Source organism: Lissotriton vulgaris, chromosome 9 (assembly GCF_964263255.1).
Source record: "Lissotriton vulgaris chromosome 9, aLisVul1.2, whole genome shotgun sequence".
Taxonomy (NCBI): Eukaryota; Metazoa; Chordata; class Amphibia; order Caudata; family Salamandridae; genus Lissotriton; species Lissotriton vulgaris.
This window is the reverse complement of record NC_141697.1, coordinates 835720360-835734752: the sequence shown is the minus strand read 5'-3', so window position 1 is coordinate 835734752 and position 14393 is coordinate 835720360.

Here is a 14393-nt window from a genome sequence, read left to right as displayed (position 1 = left end):
TTGAGAGAACATATTTGAATCAGTTGTTGTTGAATGGTTGCACAGATTGATGATGTGGTGGCTGTGAATGAAGTTGTGGCGGCGACGAGTGATGCTGTGGCGTTCAGTGATGCTGTGGTAGCGCATAGTGATGTTGTGGTGCCCCTGAGTGATGTTGTGGTGGTGCCGAGTGATGCTGTGGTGATGCGATAGATAGTGAGGGCGATAGATAGAGGGAGGGCGAAAGATAGATAGAGGGAGGGCGAGAGATAGAGGGAGGGCGAGAGATAGATAGAGGGGGAGAGAGAGATAGAGGGAGGGGGTGAGAGAGATAGAGGGAGGGCGAGAGATAGAGGGAGGGCGAGAGATAGAGGGTGGGAGAGGGATGGAGTGTGGGCGAGGGATGGAGTGTGGGGCGAGGGATGGAGTGTGGGGCGAGGGCTGGAGTGTGAGGCGGGGAGGGATGGAGTGTTTGGCGGGGGAGGGGTGGATGGATGGAGTCGGGGGAATGGATGGATGGATGGAGTGGGGGGATGGATGGATGGAGTGGGATGGATGAATGGATGGAGTGGGATGGATGGATGGATGGAGTGGGGGGATGTATGGATGGAGTGGGGTGGATGGAGTGGGATGGATGGAATGGGGGGGATGGAGTGGGGGGATGGATGGATGGAGTGGGGGGATGGATGGAGTGGGGGGATGGATGGATGGAGTGGGGGATGGATGGATGGAGTGGGAGGATGGATGGATGGAGTGGGGGGATGGATGGAAGGAGTAGGGGGATGGATGGATGGAGTGGGGGGAATGGATGGATGGAGTGGGGGGATGGATGGATGGAGTGGGGGGATGGATGGATGGAGTGGGATGGATGAATGGATGGAGTGGGATGGATGGATGGATGGAGTGGGGGGATGGATGGATGGAGTGGGGTGGATGGAGTGGGATGGATGGAATTGGGGGGATGGAGTGGGGGGATGGATGGATGGAGTGGGGGGATGGATGGAGTGGGGGGATGGATGGATGGAGTGGGGGGATGGATGGTTGGAGTGGGAGGATGGATGGATGGAGTGGGGGAATGGATGGAAGGAGTAGGGGGATGGATGGATGGAGTGGGGGGAATGGATGGATGGAGTGGGGGGATGGATGGATGGAGTGGGATGGATGGTTAGAGTGGGATGGATGGAGCGGGGGGATGGATGGATGGAGTGGGATGGATGGAGTGGGGGGGATGGATGGATGGAGTGGGGGGTGGAGTGGGGGGGATGGATGGCTGGATGGAGTGGATGAACTGCATGTACCCTTGAAGGCGTTTACTGTTCACAGATAGTGTTGGGTGCCGTGCAGGGGTGTAACGCAAACCCCTGCAGCCCCTACGTCACAGGAGAGACTCCAAGCTTTCAGGGGAGCCCAACCGTCAGAGGGCCCCTATTCACCCCGAGGCCAATGAACATCTGTCTGTGAGATGCGGTAGACTAGGGGGTTTCCGCTCACCTTCTGCACGGGCTCATGCGTGCGTCATGCCACTGCTTGGTGTTTGCATTTTTACTAGTGCTACTATATCGACCGTTTACAGGTGTGTATCCTAATATAAATATAATTGCATCCACTGAGATACCCCAAATATACCTGCGAATGGTATGTGGTGAGTGCCTCTACATTGCACATAATAAGAGCTGCGTGGATCATTCTAGACGGAGTAGAGTGGCTGTTCCTGGTAAAGAGTGCTCGGTGCAAGATTTATTAGCGCCATTTTTATGGAGTGATATACCCTAAGTACCACGCACAGATCAGTGTAGAGGTTATGTAAACTGCAGAGATGGTGCGGCGTGCAATTATCTTCCGGGGCTACCACGTACCCTGAGCTAACGGAGCTGGCACATAAAGGATATACCCACGCCATGGGTGCAAGCGGTATCCAGCTGCATGGGTGCGGAGAGACAGTGTAGGCGAGGGCAGGCACTCTGCACAGCTGGCGTCTGCCTCCTCCTCCTTGGCCACCTCCGGAGATTGACAGCCAAGGAGCTGGCAGCGGACACACTCCCTGATTGACATCTCGGCGGTGACGTCAACTCTGACTGTGGTCGCCATGGCGACGCCTTGGCAGTGAACTGTGAAAGTCTGCAGGCCCCGCCTCTGCTCTTCCCTGTGCACTGACGCCAATTGACATCACCGAGGGGCAGTGCCGGGTGTAGGCCCCGCCCCCCTGGCCGAAGCTGAGCTCTGCCACCGGAGCCGGAGATGCTCACGCCGCTTCCCCGGGCTCCCGCTCCCCGGTGCCACCTCCGCTGCTCCCCGGCCCCAGCATGGTCATGGCCGAGCCCCCGGGGCACCCCCAGCGCGGCCCGGTGCTGGTGGGCTTCTACGACATCGAGTGCACGCTGGGGAAGGGCAACTTCGCCGTTGTGAAGCTAGCGAGGCACCGCATCACCAAGAGCGAGGTGAGTGCCTGTGAGGACCTAGAGAGGGATTCCTATAGATGATGCACATTCATCCGTAGACACAGATACATGCAAGCCGGGCCCCTGGATCACCAAGAGGGAGGTGAGTACATGTGGGGAGCGAAACAAACAAAAACAAGAGGGGAGGTAGAGCAGAGAGAGAGAACAAAAGCGGAGACTTTAGGGGAAATTAAGAAACATGTGTGAAAGTTGCGGGAGGTGTGTGTGCGTGCGTGTGTGTGCTTGTGTGTGTGTGCGTGTGCGTGCGTGTCTGTGTATGTGCGTGTGTGTCTGTGTGCATGCATGCGCGATAGGCTGACTTGCTGGGAATGTGGACAGGAGATGTGCACGGCGCCGGGCTGGACGTGCGCGCCCACGAGGTGAAATCTCCGAGGGCTTGCGCGTGCACATCCCTTGTCTCACATTCCCGGCACACCGACAACAATAGGTCTTTCATTGGACAGCGAGATCTAAAAAGCATCTGTTTATCAAGTTGACAAACAGATTTTTTTTGTGTAAAAATAGTGATTGAAATGGGCCGGTATTCACAGGTACTGAGTACTGGCAATTCTTATTTTTATCACTCTGAGTACTGACACTTCTCTACAGCCCAGGAGAATATCAGTACTCATGAAATGATAGGCACGTTGGCCTCTAGTGGTGGTAGCCTGTCTCTTTGAGAGCCAAAGCACTTTTATAGCCCTGAACTGCTGAATCAGCGTGTATCCAGGTGTACGCTGTCATGCTGTGTTGCAATGAATCAAGGCCGCCCAGTGACAGCACAATGAGGAAAGACATGGGAGGTAAGGAGGTTAAAAAAGGATTTAATCCCGCCTGATTTTTTTAGGTCGAGCCTAGCTATCGCGTAAGCGATCGCTATGCGAGAGATTTAGAAGGGGCACCAGAAAATGCTCCCAAAAGACCTTTGGAATGCGGTTTACGGCCAGTATATTTGAGGCATTCAAGCGCGAAGCTGGCATCTGGCATCGGACTTGAAAGCAGCAGACTGCTTTTGCCAGCGCGCGCTCGGTCTCACTTCCTGCAATTGACTTTAGTTATCTCTCACACCCCATATGCTCGTTCTGTCAGGATTCTGGAAAACCTCAGGATCAGGGTGATGCTGAAAGGGGTCCACCTCCTGATTTCCCCACACTCTGACTGTACATAGAACACAGAGCATAAGAGTAATCAAGCGAGGGATAACACAGGGAAGGTAGGGATGGGGTCTGGAACGGATGGCATAGCTGAAACGACAAGAACAAGAAAGATTATCACATCAGTTTTTCCCTACTCTCATTCAATTCTCGCTAGAGGAACGATACATACCACTGAAATCAGGAGGGGACAGCTGTCCTCTAAAAATATAGATACTTCTCTATCTCTGAGTGCCACCTGGAAGAAAACCATGAATTACTAACAGTTCAACCACCTTCTGCAAAGCATCACACGGGTCAACCACACTCCACACCTACCCTTTAAATGCTTCCCTTGCGGCAGTAATTATTCTCTCCAGTAACCCAGTGGATAAGCAGGGATATCACCAGAAACCTCAGTTCATATCACTGAAGATCAAAGTTTGACATATGATGGGTACTTTTCATGTCTTTCAAGAACAAAAAATGATATAGTCATTTTAGCATTCCTAGCTGGGCCCAACTACAAATGGAACACTAACAAAAATAGTTCAAGACGAATGCGTCCTCATCCGAGGCTTACCGACTTCCTTTTCTATGGGTTTGACATAGTTCCCAATAATAGCTGCACCGACTGTCTGTCAGTAACAGTAACCGCCGCCTCTTCCTCGCTGCAGCCGCTCACAAGAAAACACCCAACGCGATCTTGCTTCGGTATCAGTTCCGCTTAATCCAAGCTCCCAAGTTCAAAACAGAAGTGCCCACTCTTAGCGCACAGGCACTGGGAATCTTCCCTCGCGGCAGCCGCTCGCGCACAGGGAAAACTCCGCTTCTCCACAGGAAACGTCTTCTGTAAGCCGTTAACCAAAACACACGGCTTTCTCCTCGCGGCAGCCGCTCGCACAGGAAACAGCGGAAAAGGGAAAGCCTTCCCCTCTCCTAGTCTTTGGGTTGATCACACCGTTTCGAATCTCCAGATAAACGGGTACTTTACAGTTTCTCTAGTCCAGGAACAAAGGCTCCCCTCACCAGGGAACACGACCACACTTCTTTTTCTCCGGATTCAAAAGAACAATCAGATACAACGCCATCTAGTGGCCACCACCAATATATAAACTCTGGTCACCTCTCACTTGTGGGAGTTGTAGTTCTGTAGGCGCCATATGTGATTCCTGACAGTATGCCCCCCTTAACGGCGCCTTCTAGCACCAGGTTTCCCAGGATTCTGAGCATGGAATCTACGAATCGCAAGAGGGGCATGCACCTCGGTACTGGGTTCCCAGGAGTCATCTTCCGAGTCGTATCCCTTCCATGATATCAAATACCACAGCTTACCCCGTTGGTATTTGGAGTCCAAGATACGACGCACCTCATACTCCAATTGACCGTCTCTCATCACTGGAGGGACCGCTTGACGCCTCCCAGTTCTGGCGGGTTTCAAAAGACTGCAATGAAAAACAGGATGAATGCGTAAGGATGCTGGTAACTTCAGTTTGTATGCCACCGGATTCACCACCCGCAGCACTTCATAGGGACCAATAAACCTAGGATGAAAGATACTGCGGTAGCGGAAACGTATGTTTCTGGTCGACAGCCACACCTTATCCCCCACTCTATATACTGGACCCTTCTGACGTCGTCGATCTTCCCACTTCTTGTATGTAGTTTTTGCCCTTTCCAAATGCTGTTGTATCCTACGATGTATCTTCAGCAAAGCCTTCATCCTAGCCGCCACGGTAGGATGGTTATGCACATCACTAGGAATGGTCACAGGCAAGACGTCAGCATGATAACCCGTGTTGGCCCGAAAAGGGGATTCCCCCGTAGAACTGTGCCATGCGTTGTTATAGGATAATTCGGCTAACCACAGCAAAGAGACCCAGGAATCATTGGCCTCTTCGGCGTAACACCTCAGATATTTCTTAAGGGTCTGGTTAAGCCTCTCGGTTTGACCGTCAGACTGGGGGTGAAAACTCGTAGACAAAGCATCTTTTACTTGCAGCGCCTTACACCAAGTACGCCAGAACCTAGCGACAAACTGCGGTCCACGATCCGATATGATGGTCTTTGGGATTCCATGCAACCGCACCACTTCCGTCAACACCAACTGCGCGGTTTGAGCAGCTGTAGGAAGATTACGACAAGGAATAAAATGACCCATTTTGGTCAGGCTATCCACCACTACCAGAATGGCATCGCAACCTTTATCCAGTGGTAGTCCCAGCACAAAGTCCATGCTTATCACTTGCCAAGGTCTGGAGGGGGTAGGAAGAGGCATCAACAACCCCTTACTCCTGGTTTGTTCACTCTTGGCTCTTGCACAGATCTCACATTGCTCAATCCAAGACTTTACATCGGTCATCATTCCTTCCCACCAGAATTGTCTCTGTAGCGCCTGTAAGGTTTTAGTATGTCCCGGGTGACCTGCCACCATGGCGTTATGACACCAATTAAAGGCCATCAGACGCAGTTCATGCGTGGGAAGAAACAGGGCATTATTCCGCATAGGCAGTCCATGTTTCAAGTTACGTTGTTTTTCTTTACTCGCCCAAATTTGCCATTGTGAGGAAGGACGTTGTTTACGGACAGCTTCCAGGAACATTTCAACAGTAGTGGCACACACCACTCTCTCTGGAGGCAGAATCGACAACTGTTCTCCCTTCGATGAAGCTCCGGGATCCAATTGGCGGGACAAAGAGTCTGCTTTGCGATTGTCCGCCCCAGGGCGAAAGGTAATAGTAAAATCATATTCAGCGAAAAAGAGCATCCAACGCATTTGGCGTTGCGAAAGGTGCCGAGCAGTCTTCATAAATTGTAGATTTCGGTGATCCGAGAACACCGTAACAGGATGTTGACCCCCCCACAAGTAAGGCCTCCACTCCTCAAAGGCCCTTTTGACTGCCAACAGTTCTTTTTCTGCCACTGTATAGTTCACCTCTGCAGGATTCAGTTTTTTGGACAAGAATGCAACCGGGTGCAGCTGACCGGTGGATTTATCTCTTTGAGACAAGACTGCTCCAATGGCGATGTCCGAAGCATCAGCTTCTACAATGAATGGAACATCAGATTGCGGATGTCTCAAAATAGGGGCAGAACAAAAAGCCTTTTTCATCTGTTCGAAGGCCTCTCCTGCCTCCGAATTCCAGCAGAATGTAACACCCTTTCTCAACAACCGGGTCACTGGAGAGGCTAGTTGCGAAAAATGGGCAATAAATCTCCGATAATAATTGGAGAAACCTAGAAAACATTGCACATCCTTCACACTCCTAGGTACTGGCCATTCTTGCACTGCCTTCACTTTTCTTTCCGCCATCCTAAACCCCTGAGGATTCAAGATCACCCCCAAAAACTCCACTTCAGTCACTCCAAACTCACACTTACTTAATTTACAATATAAGCAGTGTTCCTGTAATTTCTGAAGGATCAATTCAACCTGACCGACATGCTGAGTTGAATCATCGGAATAAATCAAAATGTCATCGATATAGATGACAACAAAACGGTCAATATATTCCTTCATGATATCGTTTAGAAAGAATTGAAATGCCGCAGGGGCATTGCAGAGCCCGAACGGCATCACCAGATATTCAAATAGCCCAAAGGGCGTTTTAAACGCCGTCTTCCACTCATCGCCGTCCTGAACTCGCACCAGATGATACGCCCCTCGTAGGTCTAACCGGGTGTATATGTTGGCCTCCTTCACCTGGTCCAACAGGACGGGTATGAGCGGAAGAGGATAGCGATTTTTAATCGTGATCTTATTCAGCTGTCTAAAATCTATGCAAGCGCGCAGCTCACCGTTTGCTTTAGAAATAAAGAAAAGAGGCGAGGCCGCTGGGGATCGTGAAGGTCTGATGAACCCCAACGAGCACAGATGTTCCAAGTACTCTTTTAGATATTTCGTCTCAGAATCAGACAACGCATAGACCCTACATGTAGGAATCTTGGAACCTTCCACCAAATCAATACGACAATCGTAGTCGCAATGAGGTGGAAGTTTTTCTGCCTCCACCTTGCTGAACACTGCTCGGTACTGATGGTATTCTACCGGTAGCGTCACCTCTTTCTCCGCTGCCGTAGCCACCCTATAACTCTGGGCCAAGGATAGAGTATGTGACCCCTCATTGTCTTGCAAACATTCGGATACACAATACTCCGAAGTGAACTGGATAGTTTTCAACTTCCAATCCATCAAAGGATTGTGTCTCCACAACCACGGCATCCCTAGAATGACTTCATATTGTGGAGCTTCGATCATATTTAGCACAATAGATTCTACATGATCCCAGGGATGCCCACACAGAGTTAATTCCAATGCTTCAGTATGTTCTACAATGGGACCAGACTTAAGAGGGGTGCCGTCCACCGCCAACACCAACTCGGGTAGTTGAGTGGGAACTTTCTTTAATCCTATCTTCTGCACCAACCCATAGTCTATGAAGTTTCCCGTAGCCCCCGAATCCACCATGGTGTTCACCGATACCTTTTGCTGTCCTGATCCCAAATACATGGGCAATATCACATGAGACACTGCTTCCATTCTATCCACTACTCCCAAGGACGGTATTCTCCATTCCTTAGGAGGAGCAGGGCTACTCTCAGCCCCCTCCATGTCTTCCTGTACAGCATATGTGTTGTCTGCAACTACTGCCACCATCTTTTTGGCAGGAAAAAACAAACCCCGTTTTTGGGGTTTAGACGGACATTCTCTCACATAGTGCCCCTTTTTGCCGCAATACATGCACAACCCCAGGGCACGTCTGTTCTCTCTTTCTGCCTTGGTTAACGGAGGGCGAACCGCCCCTATTTCCATAGCCTCGGGACCTGAATCTTTCTTGTGTGTACTACTCTCCACCTCATACCCACTCCATGTCCGCCCACCTCTTTTTCGCTCACCTCCCCTCTCTGAAAGGCGGTGATCCAAGCGCAGGGTCAGATTGATCAATGCTAAACAACTCGTGGGCTGAGGATCGATCTGGGCCAAGACGTCTTTCATGTCTTCATTCAACCCCTGATAGTACAGTGCCATTCTTTTCTCTTCGGGCCATGCCGTTTCCCCCACCAATCTATTGAATGTTGTCATATAGGTTATTAGATCCTTTCTCCCTTGACGTAACCCCAACAAATCACGATCTGCACTAAGGGTGGTAGCCCGTCTATCAAATACCCTCTCCAGCTCGCTACGGAAGGCATTCCAGTCCGTCAACAAAGGATCGTCTTTGCGCACTAAAGGGACAGCCCAGTTCGCGGCCTCCCCCGTCATATAAGATATCGCAAACGCTACCCTAGAATGATTGGTAGGGAAGGAAGCTGGCCTACACGAAAAATGCAAGGTAATTTGCGTCAAAAATGTCTGTATCTTAAGAGGATCCCCTGCATAACGTTCCGGACTAGCCAATGGAATCGGTGGAGGCACAGTAACCTGTATTTGGGGTACCCCTGCAGAGGCATCAAAAGGATTCCTAGCCTGTCTGTCAAAACGTTCTTTAAGCGCAGTAACTTCTGCCCGGGAATTAACCAACTCCTGCTGAACAAGAACCAATGCCTGCATCACTTCATCAAGTGTGGTCATCTTTCAGCAGACCCTGACCGGGAGGTTCAATTATTTCTTGGGTATCTGATTCTGTCAGGATTCTGGAAAACCTCAGGATCAGGGTGATGCTGAAAGGGGTCCACCTCCTGATTTCCCCACACTCTGACTGTACATAGAACACAGAGCATAAGAGTAATCAAGCGAGGGATAACACAGGGAAGGTAGGGATGGGGTCTGGAACGGATGGCATAGCTGAAACGACAAGAACAAGAAAGATTATCACATCAGTTTTTCCCTACTCTCATTCAATTCTCGCTAGAGGAACGATACATACCACTGAAATCAGGAGGGGACAGCTGTCCTCTAAAAATATAGATACTTCTCTATCTCTGAGTGCCACCTGGAAGAAAACCATGAATTACTAACAGTTCAACCACCTTCTGCAAAGCATCACACGGGTCAACCACACACCACACCTACCCTTTAAATGCTTCCCTTGCGGCAGTAATTATTCTCTCCAGTAACCCAGTGGATAAGCAGGGATATCACCAGAAACCTCAGTTCATATCACTGAAGATCAAAGTTTGACATATGATGGGTACTTTTCATGTCTTTCAAGAACAAAAAATGATATAGTCATTTTAGCATTCCTAGCTGGGCCCAACTACAAATGGAACACTAACAAAAATAGTTCAAGACGAATGCGTCCTCATCCGAGGCTTACCGACTTCCTTTTCTATGGGTTTGACATAGTTCCCAATAATAGCTGCACCGACTGTCTGTCAGTAACAGTAACCGCCGCCTCTTCCTCGCTGCAGCCGCTCACAAGAAAACACCCAACGCGATCTTGCTTCGGTATCAGTTCCGCTTAATCCAAGCTCCCAAGTTCAAAACAGAAGCGCCCACTCTTAGCGCACAGGCACTGGGAATCTTCCCTCGCGGCAGCCGCTCGCGCACAGGGAAAACTCCGCTTCTCCACAGGAAACGTCTTCTGTAAGCCGTTAACCAAAACACACGGCTTTCTCCTCGCGGCAGCCGCTCGCACAGGAAACAGCGGAAAAGGGAAAGCCTTCCCCTCTCCTAGTCTTTGGGTTGATCACACCGTTTCGAATCTCCAGATAAACGGGTACTTTACAGTTTCTCTAGTCCAGGAACAAAGGCTCCCCTCACCAGGGAACACGACCACACTTCTTTTTCTCCGGATTCAAAAGAACAATCAGATACAACGCCATCTAGTGGCCACCACCAATATATAAACTCTGGTCACCTCTCACTTGTGGGAGTTGTAGTTCTGTAGGCGCCATATGTGATTCCTGACACGTTCCCTCCCACCCTTCCTTTGATGTCCGCTTTTCTTGTTTGTAGTGCTGTGATCAGAAGGGTTGGTGGTTTGGAAACCACTTCACAGATGTTGGCAAGGTTTTTTCCTATACTTCACAAAAATTACTGTGATGCCCACATAAAAACATTTCACAAAGTTATGATTGAATAAATACAGCTTGTTGTTAACAAGGGAGGAAGGGAAAAAGGCAAACACTCCTAGCTCCCCACGGGATAAACCAAGCTATCAACAAAGGAGTGTGCTTCCAAATTTTTTTAGAAGAGCAAGTATGTAGTTAATCAACACAGATGTAAATTATCGGCGGAGGAAACCAAATTAGGGTTTTCATAAGGCCCTCACTCACCAACCTGGTTGGTGACATGCTTCATCATCGGGCCCCACCAGGAGTGGCCGAATACCACCCTAGTGTGCTTCAACACCAGTTTACTGCGGAGCTGTTTTTGTGATAGTGATGGTGAAAGAATGATTGAAGTGAATTTAAAAGTATCCGAATTGTGTAAAAAAATTGTTTTTATTAGTTTTGCCATTTGGATATAACTAAAAACAAAGTGTAGGATGATGACTAAATTAAAAGTTCTGATTCATCCTAAAAAGTGTGGTCAACATGTTTCTGCCTTTTATGAGTGGTTAACTCATGCTTTTATCAGGACCAAGAGATGTGGTAATGAACCCCGGCTGTATGGGCACCATAAGGCCCACCCTAACCAGGGGTTACTAGTGTTAAAAAGACTGAATTAAAGATTCCAATATATTAGAGAGGAACCAAGTTTATTAATTGGTACAATCTTTAAAAGCACCATGGGTCGCGGGAGGGGGGGTGAAAGCGACTCGGCACACCGCCAACAACGCTCAGCACCCGTTCTGAACCTGCGTCATCCCATACGTTACCGGACCCGAGGTTCACCATCACTATCACAAAACCAGCTGAGCAGTAACCTGGCTTGAAGTACACTAGGGTGGCATTCAGCCACTCCTGGTGGGGCCCAATGATGAAGCATGTCACCAACCAATTTGGTGAGTGAGGGCCTTATGAAAAACCTAATTTGGTTTCCTCGAGAGATACTTTACATCTGTGTTGATTAACTACATACTTGCTCTTCTAACAAATTTTGGAAGCACACTCCTTTGTTGATAGCTTAGAATAAATACAGCATCACTATATTTTGAGAAAAAAACTATAATACTTAATTCCATGAATAGTGTGAACAAGGGGCATGCTAGCCCATCTCCTTTCGCTGCATTTGGTGTTCTAAGTCTGACAGTGCAACGATCAGCCAGATATGTTTACAAGCGTTATTCAGGTCCATCCCCTTCATCCAATGACTTTTTATTTTTACCAGCCTTTTTCAGCGAATAGCTTGAGACTTTGTTAATCACATCTTGACGAACTTTATGCAGTATGATGTTTCTGTACTTTCCTACAATGGATTCCTTGCAATGCATGTGCAACAATTTTTATCAATTCCCCTGTTAGCTCTTCAGTGTTCTTATTTATGCCTTCATCTTTTCTTCCTGCATATTTGCTATTTGCTTCTCTATGCGCCCCTTGCCCTGCTGGTAAGGCACTTTGTTTCTCTGTTCTACAACCCCCCTCTCTCTAGAGGGCTGCTCATTATTATTGCGTTGCTCCTTACCCCTACTCCCCCCGTGTGTTGGTTCCTCTTTATGCTTCCTTCAGAGAGGACAGAACTGTATTGGGAAATGGAACGTGGGCGTTTCATTTCACAAAAGCTGTTTTCTCCTTTTGTTCCCACTTGATACTTGTACATTCTCCAATGGATACTCTAGATAGGTAGTATGTCTTTTGTCCAGCCGGACAAGAATTTATTTTACATATATATATAAGATTAACTTGTTAGAAACACTTATTGACAAGTGGGCACAGCCGTGACCCACGGAACAATGAGACAAAACAACGAAACACAGACTGGCCAAAGGGCAAGGTGAAATACGTCTGTACACTCGTATTTGAAAATTTCAACAGAATTCTTTTGTACACCATTGCACATTACAATATTGTTTAATCATATTGCATATGGCGTTTTCGGTGTCGACGACGTTTCGATGCTAACACTAGATACTGGGCATCATCCTCAGGACAACTTAATGATTCATTGTTGTCTTTAAGAATTACAATGACACTATGCCTTTATCGCATTACTGTACATATAAATGACACAGGGAAATAGTGTTGGCATTGAAACGTCGTCGACACCTAAAACGCCATATACAATATGATTAAACAATATTGTAATGTGCAATGGTGTACAAAAGAATGATTTAAGTCTGTTAAAATTTTCAAATACGAGTGTACAGACGTATTTCACCTTTCCCTTTGGCCATTCTGTGCTTCATTGTTTTGTCTCATTGTTCCGTGGGTCACGGCTGTGCCCACTTGTCATTAAGTGTTTCTAACAAGTTAATCTTATATATATATATAAAATAAATTCTTGTCTGGCTGGACAAAAGACATACTACCTATCTAGAGTATGATTATTGTATAAATGTGATTCTTCCTTTGAAAATAGGGACCAATGTTCTCTATAACATCACACTGCTGTACTGCACGCTGTGAGAAGTTGGCCTGGTATACGATGTTCACTATTCTAGTGAGCACCTTGCACCAGTCCAAACAACCCTTATGGGGATGGTTGTAAAGTCAACCTTATAGACCAGCTATCCTAGTGGTAGCATGGACAAAGCAGTCTTAGGCTAAACTCAAGAGGGCATGTGAAGCCAGCTGTTTTACCATATGTAACTCCTTTAAATACAAATTGAAAGGACACCACACAGGATATATATATAAAATATCTATATGTATTTTTTTCTAGACAATCCCTCTGAACTCTTTATGAGGTCAGAGGCACAAGCACATAACAAGATACTTAATTAAAATACAATAAGTTGCACAAAATACAGTAGGGCCCTAGGGGCACGCTAAACCATATACTAAAATAGTGGTATAAGTATCACTGCTCGAAAAATGAATAGGCCTAGGGCCTAGGGAATCGCTGGGGCTACACTGTACTATCAAGGGATAGGAAGCAGGAGGCCCACGGGAGGCGTGTGCAGAGTCTTTACTCACACGCAAGTTACCATAGAGAATGAATGGAAACGAAAGAGTTAGAAACTAGTTCTTTTAGGGCACTTCTGACTGGACTCGATGAAAGTTACTTGAAACCTAGACAGTTGGATAGTCAATACCCACAGGAGCACCGAAGTACTCGCGTTACCTCACCCACAGGAAGCGGGTGCATAGGTGTCAAAGTGTGTCGGGTTTCATCGCTGAATCCTATGAAGCCGTGAAGAAAGATGCTGCAGGCAACCAGGAGAAAAGTGTCCGGGTGGATGCAAGGGTGGATCGAAGATGAAGAGTACCTGAAAGCAAAGGGGACAGAGTCTGGGTCACTAGCCAGTGACCAGGAAGGAACCAGGCGATGTCGCGAAGCAATCAGGTGATGTCGTGAAGCTTGTCTCTGCAGCCACATGGACCAGGAGGCGTCGACGATGACCAGGAGTCAGGCACGGACTGTCCCACAAAGGCTCTCGCTGTTGGCGGTGTCGGCTTCTGGATTGGAGTCAACAAGCCTTGGCAAAGGCAACCCACGCAGGAATCGAAGTTGGCTTCTTCATCAGACCAGCAAGGTCTGATGGGCCGCTTCTTTTCAGGGAAGCAGCGGCCAGTCTGGAGCAACCAGAACAGTGGTGTAAATTCAAAGGTTCATCACCAAAATGGCCACTAGCCAACAGGCAGGTGACCGGGCAGACGCGTCAAGCAGGAAAATGCAGAAGGGCTCCACACAGAACTCGTGGAGTGTGCAGGGCTGATCTTTGGTGCAGATGATGCTAGGGGCCGGGGCTTCTCAATCCCCAATGCACAGCTTCGAGGATGCCTCAGAAGCTGCACGGTAAGCAGGTCGCTGACTTTTCAAGATGGCCGGTCCCACGTTTCGCGTCGCCTCCACGGG